Source organism: Doryrhamphus excisus, unplaced genomic scaffold (assembly GCF_030265055.1).
Source record: "Doryrhamphus excisus isolate RoL2022-K1 unplaced genomic scaffold, RoL_Dexc_1.0 HiC_scaffold_25, whole genome shotgun sequence".
NCBI classification, from domain to species: Eukaryota; Metazoa; Chordata; class Actinopteri; order Syngnathiformes; family Syngnathidae; genus Doryrhamphus; species Doryrhamphus excisus.
In genome coordinates, this window is record NW_026652243.1 from 1,849,209 (window position 1) to 1,874,738 (window position 25,530).

Here is a 25,530-nt window from a genome sequence, read left to right on the forward strand (position 1 = left end):
ATCTGGCGCTCCCAAACACCTCCCATATGGCTTGCATTTATGACAAAGTTGCATTGCTTGTCTGCCAGGTATTCTGTTACTCTTTCTGTGTTTATTTCCTTTAGAGACTTTTCCATTTCATTTTTAGTTCAAACTAAGTATGTTCCCTGATCTGATCGGATGTGCCAAACAGCACCTCTGATGGCAATGAAGCATCTTGGGGCATTGATGAATGAGTCAGTGGTCAAGTCCTCCAGCATCTCTTTGTGAACACCTCCAGAACATAGACAAGTGAATAGTAGACTGTACTGTTTTTGTTCTTTACGCCCTTGTTTTGTGTGAAAGGGGCCAAAACAATCCATGCCACCATAGGTAATTGGTGGAGAAGGCTCAATGTGGTCTTGAGGTAAGTCAGCCATCTCTTGTTCCTCTGTGGCTCATCGAGCTTTCCGGCATGGGATGCACTGTCAAATATGTTGAGCCACTGCTTTGCTCCCTCCCACGATCCAATAGTCATTTGCTCTGAGTTAATTCAAGAACCAATATAGTTCTGAGACTGGACCTTCTCTGCCAATTCAGGAAAAGCAGGGGAATTAGCTCAAATGGTATAGCGCTTGCTTTGCATGTGAGAGGTAGCGGGATCGATTGCCTAAATTCTACAAGGAATCCTTTGTTTTATTGGCTAATTGTAGGCCATTCGCGCACCCCGAGGTTACAGAGGTCAAAGGTAAGCCCATATTCAGCAGCACAGTGGCGAAAGGTAAATTTATGTGCATTACCGTTTCCACAGGTTCCCGATTTGTACAACCCGGCATTAATACCTCTTAGTGTAATTCTACCTTACTGGTGGATGCCTTCTTCTGGTCGCTCCTCAGGGCTGACCTCTGGTAGTGGTGCGGTGGACCCGACGTGAGTGATAGGTTACCGACCGAGAACATGACTGGTGTTTGTGCCCTGATTTCTTTCCTTCCTCCAATAACAGTATTGTCAATTGATGTGGAGCGCATAGTGCATAGTGCTACTTCCGTAGGGTCTCACCTCATGCCACGGACGCCCTGAGGACCAGACAAGGTGTGTCAACCTCACCCTGGTTCGACGCTTCCAACCTGACATACATTGACCCTTGGATAGGTTTTCCTGGTGTCCTGTTGGTTATGAGGGCGGGGTGTGAGGCTCTGTGACTGGACCTTCTCTGCCAACATTGCAGCAGCAGGGGAATTACCTCAGATAGTAGAGCGCTTCCCTTAAATGTTAGACCCGAACCTCTCTTGTTTTGCTAATGTGGTCTGTTTTCTTATCCACGCAAATGTCCAAATGCACAATGTTTTTGCCTTTGTCGAGAGCATTGTAGTACATATGACATTTATGCTACATATGACATCAGAAATGATGGATATTTCTTACACGGAACATGACGTCTGATTCAAAACATTTACTTGAAATGTTGGAGAGAAAAAAATGGAGTCGCTGAAACACATATGCAAGGCACTGCTGGGATTTGAACCCAGGACCTCCTGTTTACGAGACAGGAACTTTGACCAACTAAGCCACAGCACCGGCAAAGGAGTGTCTTCAGTGTTAGGCGAACCACTGCATGACGGAAACCACACCAGTGGCCAGGCTTTCAACAGGACTGGTGAAATCCTGCCAGTGTAAGCGGACCGAATCCACGATTATTCTCCTCCTTGGTCTTCGCTGTGTCAAGGATGAGGATGTTGTTTGCATGCAACGACACCACAGCGGCCACCTCCTTCCTATAAGCCCCTTTGTGCAGGCCAGTGACGCACCCGATCAGCCATCCAGGAAATATGGATTGTGTGTCCAAACTGGGGACAGATGCCCGTGTACACACCTTCAGGGATCAAGTACATATCCTTGTTCCCATTTGTCACCTTGATTTTTTTGTGAAAGAAGGAATTGAACGGCCTTGCTTCCACCCAGTTTCCAACTACGGACCTTTTGTATGTAAGGCAAACGTGCTAACCACTACACTATGAAGGGTGAGCCCTTTAAGGGGACTGGTGAAGCAGTTGCCAAACAATGACACAAGACGATGTGTCCAAAGTGGGGGCATATTGACAATTGTCCAAATCGACAAATGTTTCTCCCTTGTAGGGAAAGTTGTTCCACAAATTATGGGCTTTTCTTCAACAAAACATGAAATCACAATCACGGCTTGACAGGTTTGGCTTGTAACCTCCTCTAACGTTGTCTGGAGGGGTGGCCCTTTGATGAATGAAGTTAAGGTCCTTTCAGCCTGCCAATAAGCATTTTCAAACTATTGGCAAAGTCGCAACGTAAACAGGGATTGTGCTCAAACCCAGGCTTGAACCACTGACCTTTAAATCTTAATTCTCGCACTCGCCCGACTGAGCGATTCAGCTGCAAAGGTGGTGTTCCACTTTTTCAGTAGAGGCTAAAAGAGGGGCCAGGATGAAGCTGTGTTTCTGCCACATGTGTTGCTGCGTACCTGGCCCAGGGTGTTCTCATCTTGGGTTGGTATGTCCCCATGCTGGTAATGTGGGGTCTACTCTTCTCCGCCTGAACAGGGACTTGAACCCTGGACAATCAGATTAAAAGCCTGATGCTCTACCGACTGAGCTATCCAGGCCCTTGATGAATGAGGACAACTCACAAGGCAAAATCTTCTGGCATACTGTACTTGACCTTGCAGAGATGAAGAAGCCCCTGTCCTGAAATTGCCACCTCCAAGATCGACGGAGGTCTTAAACTGCCCACATGGACAAGCCTAATATCTTCTGGACAAAAAGAGTTAATGGTCAGACAAGACAAAGGTTGAGCCAATCACCTGAACAATAAACTTTTGATCTGAGTGTCCGGGATTCAAGTCCCTGTTCAGGTGACCAGGTGGCCACAAGCCCTCCAACTAATGCACCTGCAGTTTAAGGCTATGTTCTGGATTATCAGTGTTTCGCCAAGAGTAAAATTGGGTCGAGCGAGAAGTCCTTTCAGGCAAGAAAACAACAAAAAGCAACACACACCAGCCGTGACTCAGACAAAACACAGAATACAAACAACAACACGATTACGGCTATAAGCTATCCTTTTTTAGGTGAGAACCATGAACTCCTACTCAGAGGTGCGGATTGCTCATTCTCGCTGCTTCAAATTTGCCTGCGAGCAAACCTTGAACTTTAGACTCAGATCAATCGAAATGGTTGCCGACGCCCCTTTCTCTGTCTTGTTGCCGTTTCTCATTGAGGTTTCCTGACTGAGAGCAGATCGGCCTCACGGCTGGTTGGTTGTCTCCCGTGCACGGGCAGACCTTTCCAGCAAGCATTGGTAGTGCTGGGCTGGTCGTTTCTTGCTCGGTCTGGCTGCACTCGCAAGCCAAGGAGCTCGGCGCGGTGCTGTGCCTGCCTCTTGTTTTAAACACGGGATAAGGGGAGAGCGCGAGCGCAGTCCCCCACTACCACAAATTATGCAGTCGAGATTCCCGCATTTGGGGAATTCGCAGAGGTCAGCTCAACCCATGTGCAATGGCTGAGCCTCGCCCTGGGTGAACCACCTTCTTGATCATGGTATCTCCCCTGGCAGGTAAGTATGAGTTGCACCGGTCCCGCCCGGACTAGTCTCTCGCACATGTCACATGCTGAGTGGTGGTCTCATCAGGTCGCCTACAACAAGCCCAGCCACTGGACGTACTCTGAGTTAAATTCAAAATCATTTCCAGTGAGGTCAATTTCCAATAATTGTAAAAGTTGTTTCTGGGGTCTTGTCCTGTCAGGGTATTCATCAAATATGTATTTGACAGCTTCTAGGCCCCTCTTGGTATCGATATTCGTGTACATATTGTCCACGTCTAGCGAAAAAAAGAAGACCTGGGCCGGCAATTTAATTTTTTTGGACTAACTTGACAAAATTGTAGGTATCTTTCACATAAGCCAAATGTTTGTTGGAGAGTGGGTTAAGATAGAAGTCAATAAATATAGCCGTACCATATGTTTCACTACCACAATCCGATACAATTGGTCTACCCGGGGGATGTGGTGTGGGGGATTCCAAGTCTCGGGTTTTGATGGATTTTTGATAGATGAGTTCTTTGATGATTTTTCGAACTAGGGGTATCGTTTGTGTATACATGGGTTGTGTAAGTTTTTTATAAGTGGGGTCCCCTGATTGTCTTTGTCCCTCCCAGACGTACTGTTCTCTGCTAAGAATTACTATAGATGGTCCCTTGTCCACCGGTTTGATAACTATGGAGCTATCCCTATTCAATTCCTTTAGTGCGGCTCTTTCCCTTTTGGTTAGATTATCCTTTTCCTCAGGTTTTTGTTCGGCTAGTTCCCTATCTTTTCTAATTAGGGTGTGTAGGGCGGGGGAGATTGTGTTAAAGGGGGTGGGGGGGCAAATCGAGGGGGGATGGAACTTTGGCTATGCGCTTTTTTCTTCTTCTTCTCTACCGAAAAATTCAATAAGTCTAAGCCGTCTATGATATTCTTGCACATCCCAAAGTAGTCTTTTGTGTTTTTCCAATTTATAATTCTTTTTTTCTGACTGGGTAGGTATAAAAGGTAGGCCTTTGGATAACAGGGATAATTGTGCTCCAGATGGATTGAAACTGGGGGATAACACTTTAACATTTTGGCAATTTAGTGAAACTTGGGACCCCCCAGGGACTTTGTCCTTTGGGGGCCTACAAGTTTAAAAATCGTGTCCAATGCCTGAGCATTGCTTCAGCAGTGGACGTGGTCTGGGTATGCAGTCTGGGTCTGTGTGGAACAGATTGTCCTGCAGAAGCGGGATGGACGGTAGTCTATCCTCAATATACTCATTGAGGGTTCTCAGGAGGCATTAGTATGGTGAGTGGTTAACTAATGGGATGAAAACTGCCGCCTCCAGGAAGACCCGCTTGGCCTCTTTCCAAAGGGCCTGCAACTGCCTGGAGGTGGTCTCTTTGAATTTCTGAGTTCTACTGTTGATCCCAAAGGACAACACCAGTTTTTACACCTTGGTGTGAATGACTGCCTTGGCGAGTAGCGCCTCGGCTACTCCTAAAGGTGGCCCCGCGGAAAGCTGTCAACCTGCAGATCTGGGAAGTCATGTGGTGGGAACCAGGACACGTTAGAATCTCCCAGGATGACAAATTTCTTCCACACGGTAAGTTTCCGGTCGACCATTTTCCTGGTGGTGTTCCAATGTCGCTGGACCAGTTGCTTTTGGCTCCCGCCAATTGAGCCGGACATGGAGCTGTCGAAACTGATGTCCGCCAGCAGCTCTTCCCATTGGCCTTCTTTTTCCACAGGTGATTTCGTTGGCGGCGTGGAAGTCAGCAGTGGGGTGTCGTCAAGTAAGTTCTCTGACTCCCAACGGCAGAGGGCCTCTGTTGCCGGGGAGGGGGCCGGGTCCATGGGGGAAACCACTTCCCCTCGCGCCATCAGGTCCAGGTGCAGGGACAGCTGGTCCCCGTACTCGTCGGGTTCCTCTTGTTGGCAAGTAATGCAACACGAACCACGTCTGCAGTTGTCGGGAAAGGGTCCTCTTGTTTATTTAATACAGCACTTATATAGACCTCATGAACAATAACGATGACGATTTCCAGAATTCAGTCCCTATCTGGTCATGCCTCCTGACTGGACCTAAGTATTTTGGCAGAACATCTTGGACTCCAAACATCCGAAAACATCTTGTGTAACAATCAGGTCAGGTTGGCCTCCCCAAGTCACGTAGCCCTCTTAAGTTCAACTAGAGTTTACCGAGAAGAAAAGTCATATGCAATGTGCAAAAGAGTAGTCATTTTACAATATATTCCCCCCTTTTGGGGGTACCAAACTCCCAAAACAACAAATAATGTCTCTTGGTCCAGTCTTGGCCCCTTGGCACGTTACCATTTCCGAAGAGAATTCACATATGACATTCAAGGGGATCTCGCTGCCCTCCTGGAACATGGGCCTGGGGAAGGGGAAGTGTTGTGGTGTGGGATTCAAGGCCCAGGGCGAGAGCAGAATTGGTTAAGAGCAATATTTCTGCTCACATTTTCACCGCCCAGAGGATTATTGTGCCTCTGTACAAACGGTGTTGGCCATCTTCAGTCCCTTTCTTCAACCACCCGCCGATGGTCAGCACGATGTCATCTGGAGGGACCCTTTGTAATGAGGGGCTCCTTTCGTCGAGATGAGGTGGTGACTTGCCACATCACATGTAGGAGGAGGGCGGTCCTCCGGAATGGCTCAGTCGGCGGGTTCCCTTGGTTGGCGCCAACTTCGCTGGAACATTCCCTTCCTAACTCTGACCCTATGCTTACTATTTGAGTGTCTGGTGACTATTGCAATTTATGAGTTACATAAATAACATATCCACTACACCCTTTAATATATAAATGGAATCTAACTGCAAAACAAATCTAAACAAAACACACCTTTGTGTCTATAGTGACCGTGTAAAGTCCTTAATGCTCTAAAGTACTGTATAAGGCAACTGGAATAGTGAGTGACTGATATACTCCTAACATACGGTTTCTCAAGCAATATCAGCATAGTTCGTGGAGAGGACTCGCATAGTGACTTAAAGATGGTGATGTTCAGCTCAAGGTCCGGCTCCCTTGCCAATCATAGCAACAGTCATACCTCATGGCTCATCGAGTCCTCTGAGTCAGTGCCATCATCCTCACGATCGTCCGGATTGGGAAATAAGTAAGGCTGCTCAACCACCTTATAGGGTCCCAATCGACTTGGCTCGTGCCACTTTCGCCTGTACACTTTGATGTACACCTGGTTGCCTGGCACCACCAAGTCACCTTTGTCGACTCAGGAACCCTGTTTTTCTCCTGCACATAGATAGCTCCATGTATGGCAGTTAACATATTTTATATAGTCAATTCATTTTGCAACTGCTCAAATGGGGGCCCTTTATAAGGCCCTCTCAAATGCAGTGCTGGCATGGGTCGACCCGTAAGCATCTCATGCGGTGTTAGATGTGTAATTCTGTTAGTTTGCATGCGATAGCTCATTAATGCAATTGTTAGTGCATCCGCACAATTTAACTTTGCGCTAGCACAGATTTTATTGAGCTTGGCTTTGAGTGTCCCATTTACTCGTTCTACCATTCCCTGGGACTGGGGATGATAGACAAACCCGAACTTTTGTTTTATTCGCAGTTGTTGTACAATATGGTTTGGGTTTGGGTTTGGGTTGGGGTTAGGCTAACCCTACTTTTTGCACGAACGCCGGACCATTGTCTGAACTTATTTCTGATGGTTAGGATGAACTTTTTATAATACAATTTATACACGATCTCTCGTACCATTGGCATTGTCCGCCGAACAATTGGATTTTGTAGTTTTCTATATCTTTGATCGTTCAGCTGTCGATAAACCTCTTGGGTGTACTGTTCTCGTCCCAAAATCACCACCGCGCTCTCTTTATCTGCTGGTTTGATTACGATGTGTCTGTTTGTTCTTAATTCTTTTAAAACTTTGGCCTCGGCCCTGGAAATGTTCATCTTTTCGCGTCTTGCCCGCATGATTTGGCTGAACGCTTCCAAATCCTGAACCACGGACCTTTAAATCTTAATTCTCGCACTCGCCCAACTGAGCGATTTCAGCTGCAAAGGTGGTGTTCCGCTTTTTCAGTAGAGGCTAAAAGGGGGGCCAGGTTGAAGCTGTGTTTCTGCCACATATGTTGCTGTGTACCTGGCCCAGTGTGTTCTCATCTTGGGTTGGTATGTCCCCATGCTGGTAATGTGGGGTCGACTCTTTTCCACCTGAACCGGGACAATCAGATTAAAAGTCTGATGCTCTACCAACTGAGCTATCCAGGGCCTTGATGAATGAGGACAACTCACAAGGCAAAATCTTCTGGCATACTGTACTTGACCTTGCAGAGATGAAGAAGCCCCTGTCCCGAAATGGCCACCTCCAAGATCGACAAAGGTCTTAAACTGCCCACATGGACAAGCCTAATATCTTCTGGACAAAGGTTGAGCCAATCACCTGAACATTAAACTTTTGATCTGAGTGTCCGGGATTCAAGTCCCTGTTCAGGTGACCAAGTGGCCACAAGCCCTCCAACTAATGCACCTGCAGTTTAAGGCTATGTTCTGGATTATCAGTGTTTCGCCAAGAGTAAAATTGGGTCGAGCGAGAAGTCCTTTCAGGCAAGAAAACAACAAAAAGCAACACACACCAGCCGTGACTCAGACAAAACACGGAGCGCCGTCTGATGACGTCGGGAGTGTCGTCCCCATGCAACTGGGAGCCAGTCGCCTTTCGTCAGTGGAGAGGAGTCACGGTCAACGCCTGTGGCTGTGCCTGTACTGTGGTAGTCCTACACACAATTTCCCGCTGTCCAGTTCGCCCAGCACGCCAACGCTCTTCCTCCACCAAGGATTTTCCCCAGCTGCTGGCACTGCCCGCTCCAACCACACCGGCTGCGTCATCCGCTTTGGCGGGCCAACTTCAGGTGGAAGGTACGATATCCTGGGCGGGGGAAGCTTCTACGACCACAGCATTAATTGACTCTGGGGCGGACGAGAACTTCATTGATAGCGGACTGGTCAGTTCTCTCAACATTCCTACTGTTGAGCTTGTCCCCCACAAGAATGTCCGCTCGCGAGATGAACATCACCTGGCATGCATTACGCATCAGACGTGCGCCATATCCTTGGTGCTGTCGGGTAACCACCACAAGGTCACCATTTTTTTTCTTATGCCCTCTCGCTCAGCTCTGTTAGTACTCTGCCTCCCCTGGCATCCCGTGCGTCATTCAGCGCCACTTTGCAGAGGCACATCCACTCGACAATTTAATTTGTTCTCCGACAGTGTTTCCCAATGTGGCATTGGTGGTTCAGTGGTAGAATTCTCGCTTGCCAAGTGGGAGGCCCGGGTCCGATTCCCGGCCAGTGCAGTATATCTCAGCTTGTACCTTTCTTTAGAGCTCATGTTGAAAAAGTACAAAGGCTCTTTTCCTGCGAAAGGGCAGTATTCAGAATGACACCTGAAACGTAACAGACCGGACCACCGGAGAGTTAAGGTGGACAGCACTTACTGAAACCTGACTGCAGTCATGCTGTTGTAGTCTCTGTCGCGCAATTGGTCAGCACGTTTGGCTGTTAACTGAGAGGTTGGTGGTTCCAGCACACCCAGGGACTCTCAATTCACACATTTGTTGGACTTTGGACTCCCTCCCTTGTATGAACATTTTTCCCCATTGGCGAACTGTTTTTGTGTTGGTGCCAGATGCACTGCTGGCACTGTGGCGAAGCTGGTCAAAGTGCCTGTCTAGTAAACAGGAGATCCTGGGTTCAAATCCCAGCAGTGCCTGGGTGCTTGGTCAGTGAAACTTTGGCAGCTGATTTGTGAACCATGTACTTCTTTTTGTCACTTGCCCTTCAAGAACGAATTGACGTTGCATCCACAGCTGACGTGATTGTTGTGGATCCCATTACTCCAGAAGGTGCTTGAATCCAAAGAGTATGACATTGTGATGTGTTGTCATTCAGCGCCACTTTGCAGAGGCTCATCCACTTGACGGTTGAATTTTTTTTCTCTTACAGTGTGTCCCCACGTGGCATTGGTGGTTCAGTGGTAGAATTCTCACTTGCCAAGCGGGGGCCGCGCGCGTGTTGTTGACATTTGCTGCCAGCCAATCAGGATGCGACACAGACGTCAGACAAGCAAAGAGACTCGCCTGCCACGCGGGCATGATTACCATTACCATTACCATCTATCAGGGATGGCAACTGAATTAAGAATCAATGCCAGAAACCTGCCACAGGATTTCAGATAATGTTTTGATGCAGACTGGTCATGATGCCTCTGATTCATTCAATTAATTAATTAATTAATTAAAATAATTAAACCACTACCTGTGCAAGGTAAGGTACACCATTGCTCTAAACATTGATAGAATAGTTAGTAATGGAGTTAGTAGTGAATAACTAACAATGCTTGTGGGGATTTTTTTGGTGTTGGACATCTTTCAGATAAATAAACATGCAAACTGACCCGGGAACATCATGGCTGTTCCTGGCAAATGAACATAACAGGAGGGTTAAGATGACTACTCTTCCAAAGTTCTCAGCTATGACTGAACCTCTCGCTCCTTTGTTCCCTGAGAAACTAGGTTGGGTGTGGAATTGATCAAACATCAAGAAGACCACATCAATTCAAAAAAATTAAAAAGTGATATTGTGGCAGAAAAATGCCCGGTTAGCTCAGTCGGGAGAGCATGAGACTCTTAATCTCAGGGTTTGAGCCCCACATTGGGCGGTTCAGCTATTTTGGTGATACATCTTAAAGATTTCTTTCCTGTGGAAAATTCTGCAACATGCGGAAAACATTTCATTCGAAGTATACAAAAACAAATCCCATTCTTGTAGGACCACAAATGGTAGAGCGCTCACTTCGCATGTGAGATGAAGTGGAATCGATGCCTGCATTCTCCAAATGGTATATTATGCCTTTTTCTTGCCAAAAAAGCATTCTCAATCTCCCACATCGTACCGGATGCTTGGATTAATTGCATTCTAATGATGTTTCCTAAAAACACAGGTGGTTTCAAAACTGGTGCATTAGTATAGTCCGATGAGGGTGGGATTCGAACCCATGCGTGCAGAACACAATGGATTAGCAGTCCATCACCTTAACCTCTCGGTCACCTCATCTCCTTTGTGGACATGGTCTTGTTGACTCAAAATGACACATCTTAATTAGTGTTTTGGTGTTGCAGAAATTGTGGCAGCCTTCCTTCTAGCCTTTTAACTCAAAGGCTAGAGTTCTTGCTCTACATGCAAGAAATAGCGGGTTTGATACCCGTATTGTCGAAATGATATGGTATGGCTTTTTTTTGCCAACAAAAGCGTTCTTGATCTCCGACATCGTACCTTATACTTTGATTCATTGCATGCTAATAATGTTTACTAAAATAACAGGTGTGGTCAAAACTAGTGTACTCTTACATCACCACACTTCAAGTGGACGACAATCTTGTCTTTTCAGACAATACAATTACAAAAGCAACACACACCTGCCATGACCCTGAATCGGCCGGGGTTGTTGCGGCCACAACACAGAGTAGGAACCTCTATACAATTACGGCTGTGAGCTATGCTTTTCTGGGCAAGAACCATAAACTCAGACTTGGAGGTGCAGATTGCTCATTCCAGCTGGTTCTTTTTCGTCTGCGAGCAAAGCTTGAATTTCATGTGGGTGTTGTCCTGGCGGGAGAAACATTTTAGCTCGTGTCGGCATGGCTACCGTGACAAAAGCCCATTTTCCTTTCCAGTAAATGTGCATCAGCTGAACACTTTGCAGACCTAATGCTGTGAACATTTGCGCGAACTCAAGGTCGGGTCCTACATCCTGTTTGTGTCTGATTGTAACATGATATGCATCAGGATTCTGTATGTCACCTCCCAACTGCACTTGTCTGGTCTTAATATGTCATTGGCTGTGTTGTCGTGATCGATGTTGATGAAATCAAGAGAACAAAGTCACCCCTTTACAAACTATTTGCCAACTCACGATGTAAACAGCAATTGTGCTGAAAACTGGGATTGAACCAGGGACCTTTAGAGATTCAATCCAACGCTCTCCCAACTGAGCAATTTCAGCTGCAAAGGGGGTTCTCTGCTTTTTCAGTCTGGGCTAAAAGTGGGGGTAGGGTGAAGCTGTGTCTGTGCCACGTACCATGTTGCTGTGTACCTGGTCCAGTGTGTTCTCATCTTGGGTTGGAATGTCCCCATGCTGGTAAAGGGTGGGGAATACAGTCCGTCGATGAGGATAAGCGGTACAGTGGAGTTCACTGGTTGAAGTCGCCAGGTACCATAAAAATGGCAATGGGCCACGAGGGTGTTCTGAATTCCCCTTTGGCCAAATTGGCTAAATGGCCGTACAAAAAGCACCATACTTGGAGCCTGTGGTCAATGTCAACAGTTGGGCTAATTCAGTTCCGTTGAGACGGTGATTATGTACCAAGTCAGTTATGTCAGTCAGGATTTGGTCAAGGTTGTTGTGTGGTTTTGGCATGGATAAGGCTATGTATCTAAATTTAGGAGGAGTCCATGGTCTGTAAACATACTGAGGTACTCCCACTGCTGTTGCGGAACTTGCGGGACCTTGCAAATTTCCCCACTGAGGGACGAATAAAGGCATATCTTATCTTCTACCATAGGGTAGGCTTTTGGCAAGAAGTAGGATTCTTAATCCTACTTCTTGCCATTCTTAATGCTTTCCCAAGTTCCAACATTTCCTTGGGAGCGAGTTTGATAACCGAGCCCACCCAGGGACTCTCAATTCACACGTGTTGGACTTTGGACTCCCTCCCTTGTATGAACATTTTTCCCCATTGGCGAACTGTTTTTTTGTGTTGGTGCCAGATGCACAGCTGGCGCTGTGGCTAAGCTGGTCAAAGTGCCTGTCTCGCACTGTATCTTCAATTTAATTATTGAGAATGGCGTTTACCCACAGTCCTGGAAGATCGCAAAGGTGCTTGGTCGAAAAGGTTTACAAGTTATTCAGGGAAGGGGCCTACCTTCACCGCCTGAACAGGGACTTGAACCCTGGACCCTCAGATTAAAAGTCTGATGCTCTACCAACTGAGCTATCCAGGCCTTTATGGAATGAGGACAACTCACAAGGTAAAATCTTCTGGCATACTGTACTTGACCTTGCAGAGATGAGAGCTTCTTCTCTGGCTCTCAACAAAGGCGGTCGCATCTTTCCCCTCTCCTCCCTATCCCTTATCTTCCCTGCTTTGTTGTTCCCTGTCCATCCTTTCGATGGAGTTTGACTTGATTCTTTGTCACGCAGTCTGAAATTGGCAAACTGAGAAATTCTAATTGAGTGACCAATGCAGTCTGTCTATTTTAATACATTTCGTCTCAACTCATGTTGAAAAAAGACAGAGCCATTTCCGTGAGAGCCCATGACCCCTGGATTGTACCCAAAAATACTATGCGTTCATCAAAGAGTAAAGCTGGTGTCCTGGTTTGCAATGCCTCGATTGTTACACCAGAAGGTGCGAGTCACATCCAAAACAAAGGGCATGCTGGACGCATAGCATGCGTTAGTATGGCTTCAACTGAACAGAAGTTGGCAGCGTGTCCGTCTCTGTGGCGCAATCGGTCAGCGCGCTCGGCTGTTAACCGGGAGGCTGGTGGTTCGAGCCCACCCAGGGACGTTCTCTGGATGTCACCAGTGTCACTGTTCATTCATGTTTGCGCTCCACTCTTGCACAGCACTTGTGTGGTTCCCAATTGGCAAACTGCTTGTCAATGACTTTTCAAAAGCACATTCCAGCTTCCATGGTCTAACACATTTGATCAGAAGTTAGGTTGATCAAGTCACAGATTTCAGTTTGAAGCTCTGCTTGAAAATATTAGCTTTTGCAAAAGTGGCAGCCAGGATTATAGATTAAGAGACGACGGAATGCTTTTATGTTAAAAGGAATCAAGTCAAACCCCGTCAACTGGTAAGCAGGGGCCCTTAAGAGAAGACACTGTATACTGTTGTGATTTTTTGACAGACATGTCTAGTAAACAGGAGATCCTGGGTTAAAATCCCAGCAGTGCCTTCTCTGTGTTTCAGCAGCTCCTATGCTGTTATTTAAAAGAAATGTTGTTCTTGTTCTGTTGAATAAAGACCCATCATTTCTGATGTCATATGTAGTATACATGTCACATGTACTACAATGCTCCCTACAAAGACAATACCCTTGTGTATTTGGACATTTGCAGGTTTAAGAAAACAGACCACATTAGCCAAATATCTTCTGGACAAAAGAGTGGTCAGACAAGACAAAGTTTGAGCCAGTCACCTGAACATTAGACTTTTGATCTGAGTGTCCGGGATTCAAGTCCCTGTTCAGGTGACCAGTGACAGGGTCTGAGGTCCACTTGCAAACGCCTCCTTTTTGCCCACAAAATACAAGGGCAACAGGACAATCCCTTGGTACTTTATGGAAACAATGTGAGGTGCCTGGCTTTTAACTAGAAGTGGAAAGACTTGTGTAGCCCCTCACACAAACCATGTGTCTTCCTTCCATGCACATGTTGCCAGCTGATCCTTGACATCAGCAAAATTTTGGTTTGAGGACAATGGGGTCACCTGCCCCCATTGGTCTTTTCCAAGGAGTCACGGTGGCAGAGAGGTTAAGGCGTTGGACTAGAAATCCAATGGGGTTTCCCCGCACAGGTTGGAATCCTGAAACCATAAAAGGCTTACAGCACGTGGTATTCCCAGTCGGTCTCCCATCCAAGTACTAACCAGGCCCGCCCCTGCTTAGCTTCCGAGATCGGACGAGATCGGGCGTTTTCAGGGTAGTATGGCCGTAAGCTGCCAGGTCAACTGAAAAGATCCTATTTGAAGGCGACGCAGGCCAAAAGAGACTCCAGGAAAAAGTGTCAAACAGCGCCCTCTGCTGTCAGGCAAGACCAGAAACCATAAAAAAATTACAGCACCTGGTATTCCCAGGCGGTCTCCCATCCAAGTACTAACCAGGCCCGCCCCTGCTTAGCTTCCGAGATCGGGCGTTTTCAGGGTAGTATGGCCGTAAGCTGCCCGGTCGACTGAAAAGATCCTATTTGAAGGTGACGCAGGCCAAACTAGACTCCAGCAAAAAGTGTCAAACAGCACCCTCTGCTGTCAGGCAAGAGCAGAAACCATAAAAAGCTTACAGCACCTGGTATTCCCAGGCGGTCTCCCATCCAAGTTCTAACCAGGCCCGCCCCTGCTTAGCTTCCGAGATCGGACGAGATCGGGCGTTTTCAGGGTAGTATGGCCGTAAGCTGCCAAGTCAACTGAAAAGATCCTATTTGAAGGTGACGCAGGCCAAACTAGACTCCAGCCAAAAGTGTCAAACAGCGCCCTCTGCTGTCAGGCAAGAGCAGAAACCATAAAAAGCTTACAGCACCTGGTATTCCCAGGCGGTCTCCCATCCAAGTACTAACCAGGCCCGCCCCTGCTTAGTTTCTGAGATCGGACGAGATCGGGCGTTTACAGGGTAGTATGGCCGTAAGCTGCCAGATCAACTGAAAAGATCCTATTTGAAGGCGACGCAGGCCAAACTAGACTCCAGCAAAACATGTCAAACAGCGCCCTCTGCTGTCAGGCAAGAGCAGAAACCATAAAAAGCTTACAGCACCTGGTATTCCCAGGCGGTCTCCCATCCAAGTACTAACCAGGCCCGCCCCTGCTTAGCTTCCGAGATCGGGCGTTTACAGGGTAGTATGGCCGTAAGCTGCCAGGTCAACTGAAAAGATCCTATTTGAAGGTGACGCAGGCCAAACTAGACTCCAGCCAAAAGTGTCAAACAGCGCCCTCTGCTGTCAGGCAAGAGCAGAAACCATAAAAAGCTTACAGCACCTGGTATTCCCAGGCGGTCTCACATCCAAGTACTAACCAGGCCCGCCCCTGCTTATCTTCCTAGATCGGACGAGATCGGGCTTTTTCAGAATAGTATGGCCGTAAGCTGCCAGATCAACTGAAAAGATACTATTTGAAGGCGACGCAGGCCAAACTAGACTCTGGCAAAAAGTGTCAAACAGCGCCCTTTGCTGTCAGGCAAGAGCAGAAACCATAAAAAGCTTACAACACCTGGTATGCCCAGGCGGTCTCCCATCCAAGTACTAACCATGCCCGCCCCTGCTTAGCTTCCGAGATCGGGCGTTTTCAGGGTAGTATGGCCGTAAGCTGCCAGGTGAACTGAAACGATCCTATTTGAAGGTGACGCAGGCCAAACTAGACTCCAGCAAAAAGTGTCAAACAGCGCCCTCTGCTGTCAGGCAAGAGCAGAAACCATAAAAAGCTTACAGCACCTGGTATTCCCAGGCGGTCTCCCATCCAAGTACTAACCAGGCCCGCCCCTGCTTAGCTTCCGAGATCGGACGAGATCAGGCGTTTTAAGGGTAGTATGGCCGTAAGCTGCCAGGTCAACTGAAAAGATCCTATTTGAAGGTGACGCAGGCCAAACTAGACTCCAGCAAAACATGTCAAACAGCGCCCTCTGCTGTCAGGCAAGAGCAGAAACCATGAAAAGCCTACAGCACCTGGTATTCCCAGGCGGTCACCCATCCAAGTACTAACCAGGCCCGCCCCTGCTTAGCTTCCGAGATTGAGCTTTTTCAGGATAGTATGCCCGTAAGCTGCCAGATCAACTGAAAAGATCCTATTTGAAGGCGACGCAGGCCAAACTAGACTCTGGCAAAAAGTGTCAAACAGCGCCCTTTGCTGTCAGGCAAGAGCAGAAACCATAAAAAGCTTACAGCACCTGGTATTCCTAGGCGGTCTCCCATCCAAGTACTACCCAGGCCCGCCCCTGCTTAGCTTCCGAGATCGGGCGTTTTCAGGGTAGTATGGCCGTAAGCTGCCAGGTGAACTGAAAAGATCCTATTTGAAGGTGACGCAGGCCAAACTAGACTCCAGCAAAAAGTGTCAAACAGCGCCCTCTGCTGTCAGGCTAGAGCAGAAACCAGAAAAAGCTTACAGCACCTGGTATTCCCAGGCGGTCTCCCATCCAAGTACTAACCAGGCCCGCCCCTGCTTAGCTTCCGAGATCGGACGAGATCGGGCGTTTTCAGGGTAGTATGGCCGTAAGCTGCCAGGGCAAATGAAAAGATCCTATTTGAAGGCGACGCATGCCAAACTAGACTCCAGCAAAAAGTGTCAAACAGCGCCCTCTGCTGTCAGGCAAGAGCAGAAACCATAAAAGGCTTACAGCACCTGGTATTGCCAGGCGGTCTCCCATCCAAGTACTAACCAGGCCCACCCCTGCTTAGCTTCCGAGATCGGACGAGATCGGGCGTTTTCAGGGTAGTATGGCCGTAAGCTGCCAGGACAACTGAAAAGATCTTATTTGAAGGCGACGCAGGCCAAACTAGATCCAGCAAAAAGTGTCAAACAGCGCCCTCTGCTGTCAGGCTAGAGCAGAAACCATAAAAAGCTTACAGCACCTGGTATTCCCAGGCGGTCTCCCATCCAAGTACTAACCAGGCCCGCCCCTGCTTAGCTTCCGAGATCGAACGAGATCAGGCGTTTTCAGGGTGGTATGGCCGTAAGCTGCCAGGACAACTGAAAAGATCTTATTTGAAGGCGACGCAGGCCAAACTAGATCCAGCAAAAAGTGTCAAACAGCGCCCTCTGCTGTCAGGCTAGAGCAGAAACCATAAAAAGCTTACAGCACCTGGTATTCCCAGGCGGTCTCCCATCCAAGTACTAACCAGGCCCGCCCCTGCTTAGCTTCCGAGATCGGACGAGATCAGGCGTTTTCAGGGTGGTGTGGCCGTAAGCTGCCAGGACAACTGAAAAGATCTTATTTGAAGGCGACGCAGGCCAAACTAGATCCAGCAAAAAGTGTCAAACAGCGCCCTCTGCTGTCAGGCTAGAGCAGAAACCATAAAAAGCTTACAGCACCTGGTATTCCCAGGCGGTCTCCCATCCAAGTACTAACCAGGCCCGCCCCTGCTTAGCTTCCGAGATCGGACGAGATCGGGCGTTTTCAGGGTAGTATGGCCATAAGCTGCCAGGTCAACTGAAAAGATCCTATTTGAAGAAGACGCAGGCCAAACTAGACTCCAGCAAAAAGTGTCGAACAGCGCCCTCTGCTGTCAGGCAAGAGCAGAAACCATAAAAAGCTTACAGCACCTGGTATTCCCAGGCGGTCTCCCATCCAAGTACTAACCAGGCCCGCCCCTGCTTAGCTTCCGAGATCGGACGAGATCGGGCGTTTTCAGGGTAGTATGGCCGTAAGCTGCCAGGGCAACTGAAAAGATCCTATTTGAAGGCGACGCAGGCCAAACTTGACTCCAGCAAAAAGTGTCAAACAGCGCCCTCTGCTGTCAGGCAAGAGCAGAAACCATAAAAGGCTTACAGCACCTGGTATTGCCAGGCGGTCTCCCATCCAAGTACTAACCAGGCCCACCCCTGCTTAGCTTCCGAGATCGGACGAGATCGGGCGTTTTCAGGGTAGTATGGCCGTAAGCTGCCAGGACAACTGAAAAGATCTTATTTGAAGGCGACGCAGGCCAAACTAGATCCAGCAAAAAGTGTCAAACAGCGCCCTCTGCTGTCAGGCTAGAGCAGAAACCATAAAAAGCTTACAGCACCTGGTATTCCCAGGCGGTCTCCCATCCAAGTACTAACCAGGCCCGCCCCTGCTTAGCTTCCGAGATCGGGCGTTTTCAGGGTAGTATGGCCGTAAGCTGCCAGGTCAACTGAAAAGATCCTATTTGAAGGTGACGCAGGCCAAACTAGACTCCAGCAAAACATGTCAAACAGCGCCCTCTGCTGTCAGGCAAGAGCAGAAACCATGAAAAGCTTACAGCACCTGGTATTCCCAGGCGGTCTCCCATCCAAGTACTAACCAGGCTCGCCCCTGCTTAGCTTCCGAGATCGGACGAGATCGGGCGTTTTCAGGGTAGTATGGCCGTAAGCTGCCACATCAACTGAAAAGATCCTATTTGAAGGCGACGCAGGCCAAACTAGACTCCAGCAAAAGGTGTCAAACAGCGCCCTCTGCTGTCAGGCAAGAGCAGAAACCATAAAAAGCTTACAGCACCTGGTATTCCCAGGCGGTCTCCCATCCAAGTACTAACCAGGCCCGCCCCTGCTTAGCTTCCGAGATCGGACGAGATCAGGCGTTTTCAGGGTGGTATGGCCGTAAGCTGCCAGGACAACTGAAAAGATCTTATTTGAAGGCGACGCAGGCCAAACTAGATCCAGCAAAAAGTGTCAAACAGCGCCCTCTGCTGTCAGGCTAGAGCAGAAACCATAAAAAGCTTACAGCACCTGGTATTCCCAAGCGGTCGCCCATCCAAGTACTAACCAGGCCCTCCCCTGCTTAGCTTCCGAGATCAGGCGTTTTCAGGGTAGTATGGCCAAAAGCTGCCAAGGCAACTGAAAAGATCCTATTTGAAGGCGACGCAGGACAAACTAGACTCCAGCAAAACATGTCAAACAGCGCCCTCTGCTGTCAGGCTAGAGCAGAAACCAGAAAAAGCTTACAGCACCTGGTATTCCCAGGCGGTCTCCCATCCAAGTACTAACCAGGCCCGCCCCTGCTTAGCTTCCGAGATCGGACGAGATCGGGCGTTTTCAGGGTAGTATGGCCGTAAGCTGCCAGGGCAAATGAAAAGATCCTATTTGAAGGCGACGCAGGCCAAACTAGACTCCAGCAAAAAGTGTCAAACAGCGCCCTCTGCTGTCAGGCAAGAGCAGAAACCATAAAAGGCTTACAGCACCTGGTATTGCCAGGCGGTCTCCCATCCAAGTACTAACCAGGCCCACCCCTGCTTAGCTTCCGAGATCGGACGAGATCGGGCGTTTTCAGGGTGGTATGGCCGTAAGCTGCCAGGACAACTGAAAAGATCTTATTTGAAGGCGACGCAGGCCAAACTAGATCCAGCAAAAAGTGTCAAACAGCGCCCTCTGCTGTCAGGCTAGAGCAGAAACCATAAAAAGCTTACAGCACCTGGTATTCCCAGGCGGTCTCCCATCCAAGTACTAACCAGGCCCGCCCCTGCTTAGCTTCCGAGATCGGGCGTTTTCAGGGTAGTATGGCCGTAAGCTGCCAGGTCAACTGAAAAGATCCTATTTGAAGGTGACGCAGGCCAAACTAGACTCCAGCAAAACATGTCAAACAGCGCCCTCTGCTGTCAGGCAAGAGCAGAAACCATGAAAAGCTTACAGCACCTGGTATTCCCAGGCGGTCTCCCATCCAAGTACTAACCAGGCTCGCCCCTGCTTAGCTTCCGAGATCGGACGAGATCGGGCTTTTTCAGGGTAGTATGGCCGTAAGCTGCCACATCAACTGAAAAGATCCTATTTGAAGGCGACGCAGGCCAAACTAGACTCCAGCAAAAGGTGTCAAACAGCGCCCTCTGCTGTCAGGCAAGAGCAGAAACCATAAAAAGCTTACAGCACCTGGTATTCCCAGGCGGTCTCCCATCCAAGTACTAACCAGGCCCGCCCCTGCTTAGCTTCCGAGATCGGACGAGATCATGCGTTTTCAGGGTGGTATGGCCGTAAGCTGCCAGGACAACTGAAAAGATCTTATTTGAAGGCGACGCAGGCCAAACTAGATCCAGCAAAAAGTGTCAAACAGCGCCCTCTGCTGTCAGGCTAGAGCAAAAACCATAAAAAGCTTACAGCACCTGGTATTCCCAGGCGGTCTCCCATCCAAGTACTAACCAGGCCCTCCCCTGCTTAGCTTCCGAGATCAGGCGTTTTCAGGGTAGTATGGCCAAAAGCTGCCAAGGCAACTGAAAAGATCCTATTTGAAGGCGACGCAGGACAAACTAGACTCCAGCAAAACATGTCAAACAGCGCCCTCTGCTGTCAGGCTAGAGCAGAAACCATAAAAAGCTTACAGCACCTGGTATTCCCAGGCGGTCTCCCATCCAAGTACTAACCAGGCCCGCCCCTGCTTAGCTTCCGAGATCGGACGAGATCGGGCGTTTTCAGGGTAGTATGGCCGTAAGCTGCCAGGTCAACTGAAAAGATCCTATTTGAAGGTGACGCAGGCCAAACTAGACTACAGCAAAAAGTGTCAAACAGCGCCCTCTGCTGTCAGGCAAGAGCAGAAACCATAAAAAGCTTACAGCACCTGGTATTCACAGGCGGTCTCCCATCCAAGTACTAACCAGGCCCGGCCCTGCTTAGCTTCCGAGATCGTACGAGATCGGGCGTTTTCAGGGTAGTATGGCCTAAGCTGCCAGGTCAACTGAAAAGATCCTATTTGAAAGTGACGCAGGCCAAACTAGACTACAGCAAAAAGTGTCAAACAGCGCCCTCTGCTGTCAGGCAAGAGCAGAAACCATAAAAAGCTTACAGCACCTGGTATTCACAGGCGGTCTCCCATCCAAGTACTAACCAGGCCCGCCCCTGCTTAGCTTCCGAGATCGGGCGTTTTCAGGGTAGTATGGCCGTAAGCTGCCAGGACAACTGAAAAGATCCTATTTGAAGAAGACGCAGGCCAAACTAGACTCCAGCAAAAAGTGTCAAACAGCGCCCTCTGCTGTCAGGCAAGAGCAGAAACCATAAAAAGCTTACAGCACCTGGTAATCCCAGGCGGTCTCCCATCCAAGTACTAACCAGGACCGCCCCTGCTTAGCTTCCGAGATCGGACGAGATCGGGCGTTTTCAGGGTAGTATGGCCGTAAGCTGCAAGGGCGACTGAAAAGATCCTATTTGAAGGCGACGCAGGCCAAACTAGACTCCAGCAAAAAGTGTCAAACAGCACCCTCTGCTGTCAGGCAAGAGCAGAAACCATAAAAAGCTTACAGCACCTGGTATTCCCAGGCGGTCTCCCATCCAAGTACTAACCAGGCCCGCCCCTGCTTAGCTTCCGAGATCGGACGAGATCAGGCGTTTTCAGGGTGGTATGGCCGTAAGCTGCCAGGACAACTGAAAAGATCTTATTTGAAGGCGACGCAGGCCAAACTAGATCCAGCAAAAAGTGTCAAACAGCGCCCTCTGCTGTCAGGCTAGAGCAGAAACCATAAAAAGCTTACAGCACCTGGTATTCCCAGGCGGTCTCCCATCCAAGTACTAACCAGGCCCGCCCCTGCTTAGCTTCCGAGATCGGACGAGATCGGGCGTTTTCAGGGTAATATGGCCGTAAGCTGCCACATCAACTGAAAAGATCCTATTTGAAGGCGACGCAGGCCAAACTAGACTCCAGCAAAAAGTGTCAAACAGCGCCCTCTGCTGTCAGGCAAGAGCAGAAACCAAAAAAAGCTTACAGCACCTGGTATTCCCAGGCGGTCTCCCATCCAAGTACTAACCAGGCCCGCCCCTGCTTAGCTTCCGAGATCGGACGAGATCAGGCGTTTTCAGGGTGGTGTGGCCGTAAGCTGCCAGGACAACTGAAAAGATCTTATTTGAAGGCGACGCAGGCCAAACTAGATCCAGCAAAAAGTGTCAAACAGCGCCCTCTGCTGTCAGGCTAGAGCAGAAACCATAAAAAGCTTACAGCACCTGGTATTCCCAGGCGGTCTCCCATCCAAGTACTAACCAGGCCCGCCCCTGCTTAGCTTCCGAGATCGGACGAGATCGGGCGTTTTCAGGGTAGTATGGCCATAAGCTGCCAGGTCAACTGAAAAGATCCTATTTGAAGAAGACGCAGGCCAAACTAGACTCCAGCAAAAAGTGTCGAACAGCGCCCTCTGCTGTCAGGCAAGAGCAGAAACCATAAAAAGCTTACAGCACCTGGTATTCCCAGGCGGTCTCCCATCCAAGTACTAACCAGGCCCGCCCGTGCTTAGCTTCCGAGATCGGACGAGATCGGGCGTTTTCAAGGTAGTATGGCCGTAAGCTGCCAGGTCAACTGAAAAAATCCTATTTGAAGGTGACGCAGGCCAAACTAGACTCCAGCAAAACATGTCAAACAGCGCCCTCTGCTGTCAGGCAAGAGCAGAAACCATAAAAAGCTTACAGCACCTGGTATTCCCAGGCGGTCTCCCATCCAAGTACTAACCAGGCCCGCCCCTGCTTAGCTTCCGAGATCGGGCGTTTTCAGGGTAGTATGGCCAAAAGCTGCCAAGGCAACTGAAAAGATCCTATTTGAAGGTGACGCAGGACAAACTAGACTCCAGCAAAAAGTGTCAAACAGCGCCCTCTGCTGTCAGGCAAGAGCAGAAACCATAAAAAGCGTACAGCACCTGGTATTCCCAGGCGGTCTCCCATCCAAGTACTAACCAGGCCCGCCCCTGCTTAGCTTCCGAGATCGGGCGTTTTCAGGGTAGTATGGCCGTAAGCTGCCAGATCAACTGAAAAGATCCTATTTGAAGGCGACGCAGGCCAAACTAGACTCCAGCAAAAAGTTTCAAACAGCGCCCTCTGCTGTCAGGCAAGAGCAGAAACCATAAAAAGCTTACAGCACCTGGTATTCCCAGGCGGTCTCCCATCCAAGTACTAACCAGGCCCGCCCCTGCTTAGCTTCCGAGATCGGGCGTTTTCAGGGTAGTATGGCCGTAAGCTGCCAGGTCAACTGAAAAGATCCTATTTGAAGGCGACGCAGGCCAAACTAGACTCCAGCAAAAAGTGTCAAACAGCGCCCTCTGCTGTCAGAAAGAGCAGAAACCATAAAAAGCTTACAGCACCTGGTATTCCCAGGCGGTCTCCCATCCAAGTACTAACCAGGCCCGCCCCTGCTTAGCTTCCGAGATCGGGCGTTTTCAGGGTAGTATGGCCGTAAGCTGCCAGGTGAACTGAAAAGATCCTATTTGAAGGTGACGCAGGCCAAACTAGACTCCAGCAAAAAGCGTCAAACAGTGCCCTCTGCTGTCAGGCAAGAGCAGAAACCATAAAAAGCTGACAGCACCTGGTATTCCCAGGCGGTCTCCCATCCAAGTACTAACCAGGCCCGCCCCTGCTTAGCTTCCGAGATCGGACGAGATCAGGCGTTTTAAGGGTAGTATGGCCGTAAGCTGCCAGGTCAACTGAAAAGATCCTATTTGAAGGTGACGCAGGCCAAACTAGACTCCAGCAAAACATGTCAAACAGCGCCCTCTGCTGTCAGGCAAGAGCAGAAACCATGAAAAGCCTACAGCACCTGGTATTCCAAGGCGGTCACCCATCCAAGTACTAACCAGGCCCGCCCCTGCTTAGCTTCCGAGATCGGACGAGATCGGGCGTTTTCAGGATAGTATGGCCGTAAGCTGACAGATCAACTGAAAAGATCCTATTTGAAGGCGACGCAGGCCAAACTAGACTCTGGCAAAAAGTGTCAAACAGCGCCCTTTGCTGTCAGGCAAGAGCAGAAACCATAAAAAGCTTACAGCACCTGGTATTCCCAGGCGGTCTCCCATCCAAGTACTAACCAGGCCCGCCCCTGCTTAGCTTCCGAGATCGGGCGTTTTCAGGGTAGTATGGCCGTAAGCTGCCAGGTGAACTGAAAAGATCCTATTTGAAGGTGACGCAGGCCAAACTAGACTCCAGCAAAACATGTCAAACAGCGCCCTCTGCAGTCAGGCAAGAGCAGAAACCATGAAAAGCCTACAGCACCTGGTATTCCCAGGCGGTCACCCATCCAAGTACTAACCAGGCCCGCCCCTGCTCAGCTTCCGAGATCGGGCGTTTTCAGGGTAGTATGGCCGTAAGCTGCCAGGTCAACTGAAAAGATCCTATTTGAAGGTGACGCAGGCCAAACTAGACTCTGGCAAAAAGTGTCAAACAGCGCCCTTTGCTGTCAGGCAAGAGCAGAAACCATAAAAAGCTTACAGCTCTTGGTATTCCCAGGCGGTCTCCCATCCAAGTACTAACCAGGCCCGCCCCTGCTTAGCGTCCGAGATCGGACGAGATCGGGCGTTTTCAGGGTAGTATGGCCGTAAGCTGCCAGGGCAACTGAAAAGATCCTATTTGAAGGCGACGCAGGCCAAACTAGACTCCAGCAAAAAGTGTCAAACAGCGCCCTCTGCTGTCAGGCAAGAGCAGAAACCATAAAAAGCTTACAGCACCTGGTATTCCCAGGCGGTCTCCCATCCAAGTACTAACCAGGCCAGCCCCTGCTTAGCTTCCGAGATCGGACGAGAGCTGGCGTTTTCAGGGTAGTATGGCCGTAAGCTTTAAGGGCAACTGAAAAAATCTTATTTGAAGGCGACGCAGGCCAAACTAGACTCCAGCAAAAAATGTCAAACAGCGCCCTCTGCTGTCAGGCAAGAGCAGAAACCATAAAAAGCTTACAGCACCTGGTATTCCCAGGCGGTCTCCCATCCAAGTACTAACCAGGCCCGCCCCTGCTTTGCTTCCGAGATCGGACGAGATCGGGCGTTTTCAGGGTAGTATGGCCGTAAGCTTTAAGGGCAACTGAAAAAATCTTATTTGAAGGCGACGCAGGCCAAACTAGACTACAGCAAAAAGTGTCAAACAGCGCCCTCTGCTGTCAGGCAAGAGCAGAAACCATAAAAAGCTTACAGCACCTGGTATTCCCAGGCGGTCTCCCATCCAAGTACTAACCAGGCCAGCCCCTGCTTAGCTTCCGAGATCGGACGAGATCGGGCGTTTTCAGGGTAGTATGGCCGTAAGCTTTAAGGGCAACTGAAAAATTCTTATTTGAAGGCGACGCAGGCCAAACTAGACTCCAGCAAAAAGTGTAAAACAGCGCCCTCTGCTGTCAGGCAAGAGCAGAAACCATAAAAAGCTTACAGCACCTGGTATTACCAGGCGGTCTCCCATCCAAGTACTAACCAGGCCCACCCCTGCTTAGCTTCCGAGATCGGACGAGATCGGACGAGATCGGGCGTTTTCAGGGTAGTATGGCTGTAAACTGCCAGGTCAACTGAAAAGATCCTATTTGAAGGTGACGCAGGCCAAACTAGACTCTGACAAAAAGTGTCAAACAGCGCCCTTTGCTGTCAGGCAAGAGCAGAAACCATAAAAAGCTTACAGTACCTGGTATTCCCAGGTGGTCTCCCATCCAAGTACTAACCAGGCCCGCCCCTGCTTAGCTTCCGAGATCGGGCGTTTTCAGGGTAGTATGGCCGTAAGCTGCCAGGTCAACTGAAAAGATCCTATTTGAAGGTGACGCAGGCCAAACTAGACTCCAGCAAAAAGTGTCAAACAGCGCCCTCTGCTGTCAAGCAAGAGCAGAAACCATA

The 25,530-nt window shown here is 49.2% G+C and overlaps 38 non-coding genes and 19 pseudogenes across 38 annotated transcripts; 2 read left to right on the plus strand and 55 right to left on the minus strand.

Moving 5' to 3' along the window:
- Positions 1 to 1,462: 1,462 nt before the first annotated feature.
- Positions 1,463 to 1,536, minus strand: trnat-cgu (transfer RNA threonine (anticodon CGU)). The gene has a single exon. It is a non-coding gene; the product is annotated as a tRNA-Thr (tRNA).
- Positions 1,537 to 2,517: 981 nt separating this feature from the next.
- Positions 2,518 to 2,590, minus strand: trnak-uuu (transfer RNA lysine (anticodon UUU)). Its single transcript has one exon. It is a non-coding gene; the product is annotated as a tRNA-Lys (tRNA).
- Positions 2,591 to 3,381: 791 nt separating this feature from the next.
- LOC131114272 (U1 spliceosomal RNA) lies at positions 3,382 to 3,545 on the minus strand. Its single transcript, XR_009121587.1, has one exon. It is a non-coding gene; the product is annotated as a U1 spliceosomal RNA (small nuclear RNA).
- Positions 3,546 to 8,772: 5,227 nt separating this feature from the next.
- Positions 8,773 to 8,843, plus strand: trnag-gcc (transfer RNA glycine (anticodon GCC)). The gene has a single exon. It is a non-coding gene; the product is annotated as a tRNA-Gly (tRNA).
- Positions 8,844 to 10,520: 1,677 nt separating this feature from the next.
- On the minus strand, positions 10,521 to 10,602 carry trnas-gcu (transfer RNA serine (anticodon GCU)). Its single transcript has one exon. It is a non-coding gene; the product is annotated as a tRNA-Ser (tRNA).
- A 1,874-nt stretch (positions 10,603 to 12,476) lies between these two features.
- Positions 12,477 to 12,549, minus strand: trnak-uuu (transfer RNA lysine (anticodon UUU)). Its single transcript has one exon. It is a non-coding gene; the product is annotated as a tRNA-Lys (tRNA).
- A 495-nt stretch (positions 12,550 to 13,044) lies between these two features.
- trnan-guu (transfer RNA asparagine (anticodon GUU)) lies at positions 13,045 to 13,118 on the plus strand. Its single transcript has one exon. It is a non-coding gene; the product is annotated as a tRNA-Asn (tRNA).
- A 1,036-nt stretch (positions 13,119 to 14,154) lies between these two features.
- On the minus strand, positions 14,155 to 14,273 carry LOC131117614 (5S ribosomal RNA). Its single transcript, XR_009124826.1, has one exon. It is a non-coding gene; the product is annotated as a 5S ribosomal RNA (ribosomal RNA).
- A 112-nt stretch (positions 14,274 to 14,385) lies between these two features.
- On the minus strand, positions 14,386 to 14,494 carry LOC131112899 (5S ribosomal RNA; annotated as a pseudogene).
- Positions 14,495 to 14,606: 112 nt separating this feature from the next.
- On the minus strand, positions 14,607 to 14,725 carry LOC131117560 (5S ribosomal RNA). Its single transcript, XR_009124774.1, has one exon. It is a non-coding gene; the product is annotated as a 5S ribosomal RNA (ribosomal RNA).
- A 112-nt stretch (positions 14,726 to 14,837) lies between these two features.
- LOC131118390 (5S ribosomal RNA) lies at positions 14,838 to 14,956 on the minus strand. The gene has a single exon (XR_009125554.1). It is a non-coding gene; the product is annotated as a 5S ribosomal RNA (ribosomal RNA).
- Positions 14,957 to 15,068: 112 nt separating this feature from the next.
- On the minus strand, positions 15,069 to 15,177 carry LOC131112023 (5S ribosomal RNA; annotated as a pseudogene).
- A 112-nt stretch (positions 15,178 to 15,289) lies between these two features.
- On the minus strand, positions 15,290 to 15,408 carry LOC131113062 (5S ribosomal RNA; annotated as a pseudogene).
- A 112-nt stretch (positions 15,409 to 15,520) lies between these two features.
- LOC131114005 (5S ribosomal RNA) lies at positions 15,521 to 15,629 on the minus strand (annotated as a pseudogene).
- A 112-nt stretch (positions 15,630 to 15,741) lies between these two features.
- Positions 15,742 to 15,860, minus strand: LOC131116499 (5S ribosomal RNA). Its single transcript, XR_009123745.1, has one exon. It is a non-coding gene; the product is annotated as a 5S ribosomal RNA (ribosomal RNA).
- A 112-nt stretch (positions 15,861 to 15,972) lies between these two features.
- Positions 15,973 to 16,081, minus strand: LOC131114266 (5S ribosomal RNA; annotated as a pseudogene).
- A 112-nt stretch (positions 16,082 to 16,193) lies between these two features.
- On the minus strand, positions 16,194 to 16,302 carry LOC131112083 (5S ribosomal RNA; annotated as a pseudogene).
- Positions 16,303 to 16,414: 112 nt separating this feature from the next.
- Positions 16,415 to 16,533, minus strand: LOC131115166 (5S ribosomal RNA). The gene has a single exon (XR_009122453.1). It is a non-coding gene; the product is annotated as a 5S ribosomal RNA (ribosomal RNA).
- A 112-nt stretch (positions 16,534 to 16,645) lies between these two features.
- On the minus strand, positions 16,646 to 16,764 carry LOC131116637 (5S ribosomal RNA). Its single transcript, XR_009123878.1, has one exon. It is a non-coding gene; the product is annotated as a 5S ribosomal RNA (ribosomal RNA).
- A 111-nt stretch (positions 16,765 to 16,875) lies between these two features.
- On the minus strand, positions 16,876 to 16,994 carry LOC131115341 (5S ribosomal RNA). The gene has a single exon (XR_009122622.1). It is a non-coding gene; the product is annotated as a 5S ribosomal RNA (ribosomal RNA).
- A 111-nt stretch (positions 16,995 to 17,105) lies between these two features.
- On the minus strand, positions 17,106 to 17,224 carry LOC131115857 (5S ribosomal RNA). Its single transcript, XR_009123125.1, has one exon. It is a non-coding gene; the product is annotated as a 5S ribosomal RNA (ribosomal RNA).
- Positions 17,225 to 17,335: 111 nt separating this feature from the next.
- Positions 17,336 to 17,454, minus strand: LOC131115436 (5S ribosomal RNA). Its single transcript, XR_009122714.1, has one exon. It is a non-coding gene; the product is annotated as a 5S ribosomal RNA (ribosomal RNA).
- A 112-nt stretch (positions 17,455 to 17,566) lies between these two features.
- On the minus strand, positions 17,567 to 17,685 carry LOC131115168 (5S ribosomal RNA). Its single transcript, XR_009122455.1, has one exon. It is a non-coding gene; the product is annotated as a 5S ribosomal RNA (ribosomal RNA).
- A 112-nt stretch (positions 17,686 to 17,797) lies between these two features.
- LOC131116638 (5S ribosomal RNA) lies at positions 17,798 to 17,916 on the minus strand. The gene has a single exon (XR_009123879.1). It is a non-coding gene; the product is annotated as a 5S ribosomal RNA (ribosomal RNA).
- A 111-nt stretch (positions 17,917 to 18,027) lies between these two features.
- Positions 18,028 to 18,136, minus strand: LOC131111984 (5S ribosomal RNA; annotated as a pseudogene).
- Positions 18,137 to 18,248: 112 nt separating this feature from the next.
- LOC131116763 (5S ribosomal RNA) lies at positions 18,249 to 18,367 on the minus strand. The gene has a single exon (XR_009124001.1). It is a non-coding gene; the product is annotated as a 5S ribosomal RNA (ribosomal RNA).
- A 112-nt stretch (positions 18,368 to 18,479) lies between these two features.
- On the minus strand, positions 18,480 to 18,598 carry LOC131114210 (5S ribosomal RNA). The gene has a single exon (XR_009121579.1). It is a non-coding gene; the product is annotated as a 5S ribosomal RNA (ribosomal RNA).
- Positions 18,599 to 18,709: 111 nt separating this feature from the next.
- LOC131113826 (5S ribosomal RNA) lies at positions 18,710 to 18,818 on the minus strand (annotated as a pseudogene).
- Positions 18,819 to 18,930: 112 nt separating this feature from the next.
- LOC131115169 (5S ribosomal RNA) lies at positions 18,931 to 19,049 on the minus strand. The gene has a single exon (XR_009122456.1). It is a non-coding gene; the product is annotated as a 5S ribosomal RNA (ribosomal RNA).
- Positions 19,050 to 19,161: 112 nt separating this feature from the next.
- On the minus strand, positions 19,162 to 19,280 carry LOC131115626 (5S ribosomal RNA). Its single transcript, XR_009122902.1, has one exon. It is a non-coding gene; the product is annotated as a 5S ribosomal RNA (ribosomal RNA).
- A 111-nt stretch (positions 19,281 to 19,391) lies between these two features.
- Positions 19,392 to 19,500, minus strand: LOC131111985 (5S ribosomal RNA; annotated as a pseudogene).
- A 112-nt stretch (positions 19,501 to 19,612) lies between these two features.
- Positions 19,613 to 19,731, minus strand: LOC131118002 (5S ribosomal RNA). The gene has a single exon (XR_009125198.1). It is a non-coding gene; the product is annotated as a 5S ribosomal RNA (ribosomal RNA).
- Positions 19,732 to 19,843: 112 nt separating this feature from the next.
- Positions 19,844 to 19,962, minus strand: LOC131116322 (5S ribosomal RNA). The gene has a single exon (XR_009123576.1). It is a non-coding gene; the product is annotated as a 5S ribosomal RNA (ribosomal RNA).
- Positions 19,963 to 20,073: 111 nt separating this feature from the next.
- On the minus strand, positions 20,074 to 20,182 carry LOC131113683 (5S ribosomal RNA; annotated as a pseudogene).
- Positions 20,183 to 20,294: 112 nt separating this feature from the next.
- On the minus strand, positions 20,295 to 20,413 carry LOC131115170 (5S ribosomal RNA). Its single transcript, XR_009122457.1, has one exon. It is a non-coding gene; the product is annotated as a 5S ribosomal RNA (ribosomal RNA).
- Positions 20,414 to 20,525: 112 nt separating this feature from the next.
- On the minus strand, positions 20,526 to 20,643 carry LOC131111475 (5S ribosomal RNA). The gene has a single exon (XR_009121186.1). It is a non-coding gene; the product is annotated as a 5S ribosomal RNA (ribosomal RNA).
- Positions 20,644 to 20,755: 112 nt separating this feature from the next.
- On the minus strand, positions 20,756 to 20,864 carry LOC131112355 (5S ribosomal RNA; annotated as a pseudogene).
- A 112-nt stretch (positions 20,865 to 20,976) lies between these two features.
- LOC131118307 (5S ribosomal RNA) lies at positions 20,977 to 21,095 on the minus strand. The gene has a single exon (XR_009125472.1). It is a non-coding gene; the product is annotated as a 5S ribosomal RNA (ribosomal RNA).
- A 112-nt stretch (positions 21,096 to 21,207) lies between these two features.
- Positions 21,208 to 21,326, minus strand: LOC131114222 (5S ribosomal RNA). The gene has a single exon (XR_009121580.1). It is a non-coding gene; the product is annotated as a 5S ribosomal RNA (ribosomal RNA).
- Positions 21,327 to 21,437: 111 nt separating this feature from the next.
- On the minus strand, positions 21,438 to 21,556 carry LOC131116005 (5S ribosomal RNA). Its single transcript, XR_009123271.1, has one exon. It is a non-coding gene; the product is annotated as a 5S ribosomal RNA (ribosomal RNA).
- Positions 21,557 to 21,668: 112 nt separating this feature from the next.
- LOC131115858 (5S ribosomal RNA) lies at positions 21,669 to 21,787 on the minus strand. The gene has a single exon (XR_009123126.1). It is a non-coding gene; the product is annotated as a 5S ribosomal RNA (ribosomal RNA).
- A 111-nt stretch (positions 21,788 to 21,898) lies between these two features.
- LOC131115437 (5S ribosomal RNA) lies at positions 21,899 to 22,017 on the minus strand. The gene has a single exon (XR_009122715.1). It is a non-coding gene; the product is annotated as a 5S ribosomal RNA (ribosomal RNA).
- A 112-nt stretch (positions 22,018 to 22,129) lies between these two features.
- Positions 22,130 to 22,248, minus strand: LOC131116242 (5S ribosomal RNA). Its single transcript, XR_009123498.1, has one exon. It is a non-coding gene; the product is annotated as a 5S ribosomal RNA (ribosomal RNA).
- A 112-nt stretch (positions 22,249 to 22,360) lies between these two features.
- Positions 22,361 to 22,469, minus strand: LOC131113015 (5S ribosomal RNA; annotated as a pseudogene).
- A 112-nt stretch (positions 22,470 to 22,581) lies between these two features.
- LOC131112678 (5S ribosomal RNA) lies at positions 22,582 to 22,690 on the minus strand (annotated as a pseudogene).
- Positions 22,691 to 22,802: 112 nt separating this feature from the next.
- Positions 22,803 to 22,911, minus strand: LOC131111986 (5S ribosomal RNA; annotated as a pseudogene).
- Positions 22,912 to 23,022: 111 nt separating this feature from the next.
- Positions 23,023 to 23,131, minus strand: LOC131111987 (5S ribosomal RNA; annotated as a pseudogene).
- A 112-nt stretch (positions 23,132 to 23,243) lies between these two features.
- LOC131117754 (5S ribosomal RNA) lies at positions 23,244 to 23,362 on the minus strand. The gene has a single exon (XR_009124962.1). It is a non-coding gene; the product is annotated as a 5S ribosomal RNA (ribosomal RNA).
- Positions 23,363 to 23,474: 112 nt separating this feature from the next.
- Positions 23,475 to 23,593, minus strand: LOC131117159 (5S ribosomal RNA). The gene has a single exon (XR_009124384.1). It is a non-coding gene; the product is annotated as a 5S ribosomal RNA (ribosomal RNA).
- Positions 23,594 to 23,705: 112 nt separating this feature from the next.
- LOC131111988 (5S ribosomal RNA) lies at positions 23,706 to 23,814 on the minus strand (annotated as a pseudogene).
- A 112-nt stretch (positions 23,815 to 23,926) lies between these two features.
- On the minus strand, positions 23,927 to 24,035 carry LOC131113433 (5S ribosomal RNA; annotated as a pseudogene).
- Positions 24,036 to 24,147: 112 nt separating this feature from the next.
- On the minus strand, positions 24,148 to 24,266 carry LOC131118432 (5S ribosomal RNA). Its single transcript, XR_009125602.1, has one exon. It is a non-coding gene; the product is annotated as a 5S ribosomal RNA (ribosomal RNA).
- Positions 24,267 to 24,378: 112 nt separating this feature from the next.
- On the minus strand, positions 24,379 to 24,497 carry LOC131118781 (5S ribosomal RNA). Its single transcript, XR_009125933.1, has one exon. It is a non-coding gene; the product is annotated as a 5S ribosomal RNA (ribosomal RNA).
- Positions 24,498 to 24,609: 112 nt separating this feature from the next.
- On the minus strand, positions 24,610 to 24,728 carry LOC131115808 (5S ribosomal RNA). Its single transcript, XR_009123077.1, has one exon. It is a non-coding gene; the product is annotated as a 5S ribosomal RNA (ribosomal RNA).
- A 112-nt stretch (positions 24,729 to 24,840) lies between these two features.
- Positions 24,841 to 24,959, minus strand: LOC131115648 (5S ribosomal RNA). Its single transcript, XR_009122923.1, has one exon. It is a non-coding gene; the product is annotated as a 5S ribosomal RNA (ribosomal RNA).
- A 112-nt stretch (positions 24,960 to 25,071) lies between these two features.
- On the minus strand, positions 25,072 to 25,200 carry LOC131111643 (5S ribosomal RNA; annotated as a pseudogene).
- A 112-nt stretch (positions 25,201 to 25,312) lies between these two features.
- LOC131112362 (5S ribosomal RNA) lies at positions 25,313 to 25,421 on the minus strand (annotated as a pseudogene).
- Between the last annotated feature and the right edge of the window lie 109 nt (positions 25,422 to 25,530).